Raw genomic sequence first — 9,567 nt, 5'->3', positions numbered from 1 at the left:
TTTCACTGTATAGGGATGGCTATAACTCACAAAGTTTCTGTGTAATAATTGTTTTTCTCCTTTTAAGAGGTCAGGAGGTAACAGAAAGGGCACTTCCTATGAAAAAAGACACAAGTGAATAATGTGTTAAAGTCAAAGTTGGAAAAGCCATTTGGTTTTTGGATATGTTTTAAAGAATGGCAGAAAGACAAGCAAATAATCCCATTCTAGTTGTTGTGATTTTACACGGATAGTTGTGGTGCTTTTCGACATTTTACAACAAAAATCCAAGACATTTATTTCTTGAAACATATGTTTCTCTAACACATAAAAAAAATTATAACTAACAATAAGCACAAATATAAGAATTTGTTGATCATTGATTTTTGTTTTCTATTCGCTCATTGTTTATCTTTTAATACATTCAATTTTTTAATGTATTAGTAAATATTAAGATTAACATTTTGCTGAATTTAAATAAACAAATAAAATGTAAAAGTGTTGTTCATTGTTAGTGCTAGCCTAGGAAACCTTTTTTTAACAAATGGAGCCGTATTTTAAAGTGTTATCATGTTTATTAATAACCACAACCCTTTGGTATAAACAATTTGAAAAAAGAAAAGAAAAAACAAATTTTTATACTCACTTCCTTTGTGGTAAAAAACAGAGAAAATATTTAAAGGAAAAAAGCCAAATTCATAAACATACCTGTGAAGGTTATCTTCCCAGGGTCATACGGTCAAATTCACTTCAAGATCTTATTAAAGTGTTTTGGAATCATATCACCTCTGCTTGACTGGCGCTTGATGAAAGAGCCTCTGAAATTCACCGAAATCAAACAGGAGCCACACGGGCCTCATTCAGACTTTAATTGTTTTATTTAGATCTATAGATTTCTAAGCACCGCGCTTCCAGTCTCGAGAGATCTTTTTAATGAAATATTGAGTTCAAAGACTCACGGACCACACAGAGAAGTGTGTGTGCCAACGCTTAAGGCGATGGTAAAGAGGATTGGGTACATCAAAGTGATCACAAATCTTCACACTGGAAACCGGATTAGAGCTGGTCAGATTAGCCCTAAACACTGGAAACAAGGTAAATACTGTCACGTACACTCACGCAATGTACCATCCGTGCAAATGCCCTTTTCCCAATCAAATAAAGCGCTCCGTTGTGGTGCATGACAAAAGCAAACGTTCAGGGACAAACCTGTTTGCAGCGCAGCCAAGAGAACAGGGCAAAAATACAACAAAGCGAAAAAAGATACAAACTGCAATGCTAGGCTTTAAACAGAGATGGCGATATGGAGACAAAAGTTATGGCTTGCTAACACTGTTTTGGTGTTAACAAAACTATGTCAATATTTTTCAAAGGTTACTAAACTCCTTTTCCGCACACAAAAGCAGGGAAATGATAAAACAGGGAAATGGAGGAGAGAGAGAAACATCGGGCAAAAAAATAAAAGCGAGTATTCTCCAGGTGGTTCCCAGTAAAATCCTCAAAATGGGAAAACGCTGCAATACATCACTTAAATGCAGGCATGTTCAGCATTTACTGGACTCTGATTTGGTTTGCTCTAAGATGTAACAGCGAGCGCACAGTGCCACCGGGACGCAGATTTTCCGCTCGGTCTCATTTGACAACATTTAGCATTTGAGCGGGACGGCGCGGTGACCGGTCTCCTGATCAAATATTGGACATCTCTGTTCTGCAGGAGGAAGAGCAGGGAAATACGCTCTCACTTTGCCAGATGCGTGTATTTTCTGAAAGCTAACAGGAAACTCTAGTACTCTTAGGAGAAGTCGAGTTGGCCTCCTCTCATCAGAACTGTAGGGGGCCGAGGCGGGAAGGGTCCTCGTCCCAGGCGTCCTGGGAACCTAGAGAGGCTCTGAAACAGCATTCGGCACTTTACCGACCTTCTGACCACCTTCGCTTTTTCCGCCAAGCGTCTTAATATGTTTTCAAGTCATTTTCAAGCGATTTCCTTGTCCTCTGGGGAGGAGAGCGGCTGATTGTACAGCCCTCGGACCACAAACATCTCGGCTCTCGTGCATTTCAAATTTCCGCTCGATCTGAGTCGACTTCACAGAACCAAATTGGGGTATTTTGCTGAGGGTTAAAAAGTAGAAAACTGTACTTGGGAGACACAGAAAATTGTTAGAAGGAAATTGTCTTGTAAATACCATCCTAACATCTGACCAGATGAGTGCAGAACACATATATTTGAGAAGTGAGTGATAGAATTGGGGATATTTAGGAGTAAAAAGTTTATTTTCCCGTCATAAACACGGGTCTACGTGGGACTGTTAGATTAACTGCGTGGATATGAGCGGGAACTGCGCTTGAACTTTGGGGATTTGGTGTCTATAAAAAATAAATGTGTTTTTTATCAGTCGGATACTGAATATAGAACTTTGATCAAATTAAAATACACCTCAACAGAGGATGAAAACGAATGCACAACGGTAGCGGGAAAGTCTTGGTTTAGAGAAGACCTGAAACAATACAACACGTAATGGAAAGCAGCTTTACTTTTCACAACTTGAAGCATTCATATAAAATTCAACTGATGAATATCGACTGTTCTCGATGCAACAACCAGACAACTTCCCACAATTCCACAGCAATTATCTAGACAACACCCTAACGACCACAAAACAACACACTGGCAACTCATATAAAGCACCTTAGCAACACCAAAGGGATGTTGCGTTTATTGTATGCATTTGAGAGACACTTTTATTCAAAGCAATGTTGGATGCATTGCATTAGGGCTACACAATACTGAAGCAAATTGTATTATACGAACTTAATGTGATAAATAATGCGATATGATAATGCTTTATGTCTTTAAACAATATTAAACTATATCTTTTTAAGTTAAGTTATAACCAAACCCATACTCGTGCGCACAAGGCATTGACATTCACGTTAAGATTGTACTTTTTACTAAAACTGTTAAAAGAATTCTGTTCATTGAAATCTAATAAAATTTTAGGCTTATAATATTGTAAAAAATTAAAATATAGGAATAAAAAGGAAATGTTGTCTCAAGCATGAACTGAAAAGAACTTTAAACTAAACTAAAACCAAAGTTTATTTTTAAAAACTTAGAATAAAACAAAAATTTGAAATTGTTTGAAGAATAAGATTAAATATCTTTAAATTGAGGCTCTAATTTTAACTGGAAATAACTAAAAACGAAGCTAAAACTGAAATAAATTCATGTTATGTATAGCAACAAAAACAAATAGCCAAATTTAATAAAACGGCCAAAAATGTAACCAAACTTAACATGAAATATAACAATAAAACCAATCAAAATAATATTACAATTACAACAAATTTGTTGTAACAAACCTATGAGAGCTCAATATTCCCTTGCAGTCTCTACTATCTGCATCCACCTTAAACTTTGAATAACTTTAGATTTATATTAAAAACATTCAGTAATTGCAAACCCTGATATGCACTTACGTAACAGACAGACAGACATGCTTAAATAAGAAACAAACACGTGAGGTTTTCAAAGAAATCCAGACTGAAGGTATAGTCCTAATGTCCTCACACTGTTGTGTGTCTTTAATGGATGTATAACTGAGTGTGTTTACTCCCTAGAGAGCCAACACAGAGCACATCCACTTATCAGGGCTATTACTGAGGACACACACAGAGAGAGAGAGAAATGGAGAGAGAGAGAGAGAGAGAGAGAGAGAGAGAGAGAGAGAGAGAGAGAAAGCGTTTACCTCCTTATCTCTGTCACACTCGTCTTCAATCACCTTCGGTTGCTGAAGGTTTCACTTGGAGCATCAGGGCTTAGCTGCCGGCTTTCATCAGGTCTGGATCATCTCTCTTGCTTCTATCCAGGGTCAAGTGCTCCATGTTTGGTCTTCTGTTGAGTTACGATCCCTGACCTGTTCAAGATCTACGAGTAGCCTGTCCACGCACACACACAAACACAGAATCTCATCTCTCTCTCGAAGAGCAGAGCTGTTAGGATTACGTCTGTAATTATTTCTAATCTCTGTCACTCCTGTGATGGGATAATCCTACATTAGCGGGCCACCTTTAAGAGCATTTCACAGTGTTTTCATTGGCTGTGTCCAGATTAAACCGAGCTGTCTGTCTTCGCCGGGCCGCGCGGTCGGTGTCAATGCATGCTCGTCCCCGTAACCCTGTATTTGTCAGCTACATCATTGATTATCAATATTTCATTACAGCACACAGATATTACCCTGACCCCGTCTGAACCCCACCGAACGGAGAGAGAGAGAGAAGATAAAAAGATTTCAGTATTTTTGTTGCAGTAGACTAAAAAGAGGGCTTAAGAAAATTTTGGTTGCCACTACCGCAGACAATTATTTTGACTCATCCCTCAGTTTGTATGAACAAACTAACGGCTTACAGTAAATCATGTGTACAGAAAGTCTCTTACAATGGAAGTCTATGGGGCAAGGGGTATATAGACAGAAATAATAACTTCTTACATTATATAACATTATATTATATTTAATAACTTAAATACTGCACTAGATGCAGTGTTCTCATGCAGTCACTTAAATAAATGTAGATGACCGGCTGATGTTTTCATTTTCATTCCTTAACGTCTTTTCTCCAAAATATGACAGCAAGAGCTGGATGCCCTCTCTGAAGAATGAAGGTGCGCTTGTGTCCGGGATGGAAAGCATATATTTTGCCAGCTTGCTCTTATATAGGCGTCACATCCGTTTATAATATACCACTGAAAACACACGCTACAATCTTTAATTCTTAGATCAAACCCACATCGCGATCATCAATAGCCAAACATCAGTCAGAGACTGTTTGTTTTATCGTTCATCAGCTGGAAATAAAATAGCTCTGAAGGTCTCTGAATCATTATAGTACATATGAACCCCTCTATTCTCTTTTTTTGCTTTATTTTTATAGTTCTCTCCCATATAGTGAGCTGCCATTTAAAGATGTTTGTTTAACATCTCAGTTTGGTTCTAAATTATCTGTCGGTTGTATGTTGTTTGTGTAGTGTTAGAAAAACAAACAAACAAACTTCTGAACCAGTTGTTGTTTACGTCTTGCAAAATGTGTAGTTTCCTTCACTTCATCCTTTTTTTTACTGGGTGAACGTCCCCCCACAGAAAACATCACCTGTCAACACCTAAAAACCAGCCAAATCTTGTCAATAAAACTCATAAAACGTTCGTGTTATTTCTTTAAAAAACGTTAATCTGTTTATTTGGCAAAGCTTCACTGTGTGTTCTTTGTATAACTTCACACTGGGATTTATTTTAATTCAATCAGCTAGCTGAATGTAGATTACACTTAAATTGCCAAGATTATTCTGAATTTGTATTAATATAAAGCAGTTAGAGACCTCCCCGCCTGTGAACATCTCTATATGAGGGCATTTTCACTCACACGGGCCCCACCTCTCAACGGGCCCTTTTGCCATCTTCAGCAAGCGATGATTATGCCAGCGTCTAATTAAAGCTTAGAATCAGTGGTACGTCCAGCCTTGAAGTCCGAATGACCAAACGCGAACCATCCCACCCCCCTCCATAGCAACACGCCCCGACAACCGGTCGGCGCCGTTACCCGGCCCCGAGCCTCCTGCTTTGCGGGAGCAGACGGGATCGGGGTTGATCAAAAGCGGGCGAGAGGGTGTTTGGGAAGGCGGAGAGCGGAGGGGGCGGGCACTGGAGGGGGCGGGCGTGGGGGATAACAGGCTGGGCGGGAGAGCGCTGACATCCTGCGGTTCCTGACTACGGTCTGTCTCTGATGGTCACAGCCAGGGCTGTCGGTAGGGGTGACCGTAACCGCAGGTTCCAGCTCTAGATCTGCAACCACCATCAAAGAACGAGACGGCCCTGCTGAGAGAGGCCGGAATAACAGGCATCGCTGCGATTATACTGATGAGACGGGAGGCAAGAAACTCAGAGAGGAGACACACACGGTGGAGAGTAACATGCAGCTTGTGATGTTGCAGCGAAGGAAGTGAGATGCTCATGAACATACAGTCCAAAATCGTTGGAAAATGGATGTCTGCTTTTTCTTCAAGTTTATTATTAAAGATGCATTAAACAATTGTATGAATGTTGTATTTTAGCTCGGAGTGTAAACTGAAGTTCAGCAGTAGAATTTTGTATGTCATGAATTCTGACTTCTTTACACTGTGAAGACACATGATCAACTTGTTCAAAACGAGTTGGATGCATAACGTAGTATAAACCAACTTGTTTCGGAAAGTTTTTTATAATTCTGGATCCCTGTTTTGTCACAGGGTCCTATCCCTTTTATTGGCCATTCTCCTGGAAAAGCACAGCAAGGTGAAAGAAAGAGCCAGCCCACGCGAGACCCGCTTACCATCAAGAATATCTGCGCTGTGTCAAGATGGGCTGCTCTGCAGTTCGTTACTCTAAGTTTAGGTGTGTCTGTTTGCTCGCGGCATTTCAGTTATGGACGTTATAGAAACGGTGGATATAACGCTGGAGATCAATTAAAAGTGATAGATGACGCGGCCCCAGTGTTAAAAGATGCCATACATTAAATGCAACGTCGTTGGCAATCGCCGTGTTCGTGCATAATGTACAAAACACGAAGGGATTAATGTGGTGATGTGTTGTGTGCTCATGGTGTAGTTCCATCCCACTCTTTCCACTAGTCCTCGTGTTTTTCTGGATACTACAGCGTAGACACTCAAGATTAATATGAGATTGGCAGAAACTGCCTGTGATACGCAAAAAATATAACAAAGCACATGAGAACATGTGAGTCAAGACCAACCAAATTTAAGTCGTGAGCATTTTGTTTTTCTATACATTTTTTTACACAAAAGAAAAGCCATATTTTCTGATACACTGTAGTTGGCCTTTTTTGTCAAATAAATACCTAAACAAGTTACACTTACTCAACTTGTTTTCTGATGGACCTGACACGTCATTAAAAGCAAATATTCGATCAAATACGCCCTTTGGACATCACTTTTGTCCACTACTACAAGCACATTAAAGACTTACAGAACACCAAAACATGAACAAATATTTGAGAAAAATAATTACTCACCCTGAGTAATTATGTTTTGGTACAAAGTCTTCACACTTTTTTGAGCAAAGCAATCCACCAAGATGGAATAGAAAACACATTTTACATTTCAAAAATACTCTTTTACTTAGAAAAGAATGATTGTAATATGAATTTATGTTTTTCAGATTAAACCACACATGCTAAAAGTAAAACTTTTCTCTTATAGTTAGTTTGCGTTTCTCAGCTCATGACGGACTAAAGCATTTCCCCCCAGAGGTGAGCTCACGCAGGAGGATGATGAGGATGATCCCAGGTGAAGGCTCCTCCGAGACAGTCAGGATCCAGAGACGGTGCTCGGGCCCCTACAGATTGCAGGTACATTGCTTTTGAGTTCCCCTCAGAAGCAATAATGAGTTTTATCATCTTCTTAAGCCGCCCGGTCAGGCTCCAGAGCGGGCGATCAGAGCGACCCCAGACGCCCCACTGAAGAGGGGGGGACGGATCCAGCACGGCCCCCCAGAGCTCTCCACAGAAACCCAGCGGGCCACCACCTGAGAGATGCACAATTTGGACTCCTTAGCGTATCAGACGATTTGCGAACTCTCGGCGGGTTGTTTTTCACCTTTAACGCTTCTTTCTGCTCTTGCTGTCTGGCTTTTTTGTCTTTCTGATGTTTCTTCATGCTCATCTCTGATCGCTGCCCTGGTTTTTCCTTCGGTTTGTCCTCATCGATGGAGTACTTCAACCTCATGTGTTTAACATACAACAATGCACGGCTGAGGTAAACGCTCAGTTAGGGTAGTCCATAAGAAGCGCAGTCAGGAACATATCACATTTACTTTCTACCAAAACGCCCCTGACTCGCACACTTAGCACAGCCTTCATCAAACCCAGCCGGCTTCATCCATATTTCACGTTTACTTGTACTTTCAAGCCCTTTCTGCAACGCTTTGATCACTAAAGACAAAGACATCATATCGGTGCAAGCAGTTAGTAAGGTAACCCTCAGAGAGAAACTCCAACCTGAAAATTAAAGAGCCGTCCATCTCACACATAACCTAAACTTTTAAAAGAATTCTGTAAGATTTACAGCAACTTGTTGGCAAGTCATTTTAAAATTATATAATTTAAATTACAAGTTTATAATAAAAAACTACAGTGTTAGATCTATGATATATATCCATGAAAAACACATTATTTGTAACTGACTCTGGTCCTGTATGTTTTTCCTGAACTCCTCCTGGACGGCTTCAGTAAAAGACAAAAGACATAGACTCATTATATTCAGATAATTTCACAAACTAACGGTATTTAATGCTGTTCAAATGTGCCATAACACAACTCCATGCTGTTATAAGATATATGTCATTTTAAATGCATGTATACATTAAAGATAAAAAAGAGAAAGTTTAATCTCGTGTTATAATGAATGAAGTTGACTGCATTCAATTTCCATTATAATAAATGAATCTGACTTGCATCGCATCTTCAACCTGTTGTTTTTATAAGCAAGCGTGATTCATCTAAACTTCTGATTGGCCATTACGTTCATGCGCCGTCTATGACAGGTTGTAAGGCTCAACGCTGTAAAGAACCCACGTAAAAGAAATATGCTCAGTGATCATACGTAATAAGACACTTTATTCCCATTTCATTTTAATCGTAACTGTTGTATCGCTTTTAGTTGTATTATTCATGGGCATTTTTTGGTCTCTTATGATGAATTTTGAGGACGCCCCGTTATTTTCAGACGCTGGTTGCTGCAGCTTGCCCAGCACTGAATCTTATAAAGAAGATGAAATGTCTAACCATTAAACTCTTTAAAAGTCTTACATGTCTGACACTTCAGTTTCAGCTTTCTACATACGCACGAACACAGCACAGAAATAACATGCACACGGACACAATTCCAATGAATGCTTTACCAAACTGAAGATGTTATCAATAAAATCTTGCCAGATAAGAAAATATATCATTATAGGAGCAAAACGTTTATTTTTGTAATAATATGCCCACGCTATCATACCAGCTCAGGACTGTTTTGTTCTCTCGCTATCTTGCCCAGCGTACTCAGATAAAACGCGCAGATAACTAAACAAATAATGAGAAAAAAATAACTTTACCGAAGTCAAGATTAAGAAGAATATGTCGAGTCTTTTTAGATTTGTACTGACAAAAACAATCTGTTAAAAATGACTCTATAATGATTCACAGCATAAACATATCTACTGTTAAACCAAAAATGTCCCATGATGCTTTGCAGATCTACAGCAATAAGCTTAATGAGGATTTGATAATTTTACAGTAACAAAACGATGTCTTACAGTGTAGTTTTATAACGTTGCTGACATTTTGTAGAATTAAAATGCTATGAGAGCTCACAAAATAATGCATTGACCATTTTATAGTCATAATGTATACAGTGGACCCAAATGTATTTGAACAATTAAATCTGTTATAATATACTGTTATATCACAGTAAAATATAAATAAGTGGATGTACAGACATCAGGGTTGGGCTTTTCCTTAAGAATAAACAAAACTTCTCAAAGCTGGTTTTGCAATGAC

The sequence above is a fragment of the Barbatula barbatula genome, assembly GCF_947034865.1.
Source record: "Barbatula barbatula genome assembly, chromosome: 16".
Classification (NCBI taxonomy): Eukaryota; Metazoa; Chordata; class Actinopteri; order Cypriniformes; family Nemacheilidae; genus Barbatula; species Barbatula barbatula.
This window is presented reverse-complemented; position numbering follows the sequence as displayed.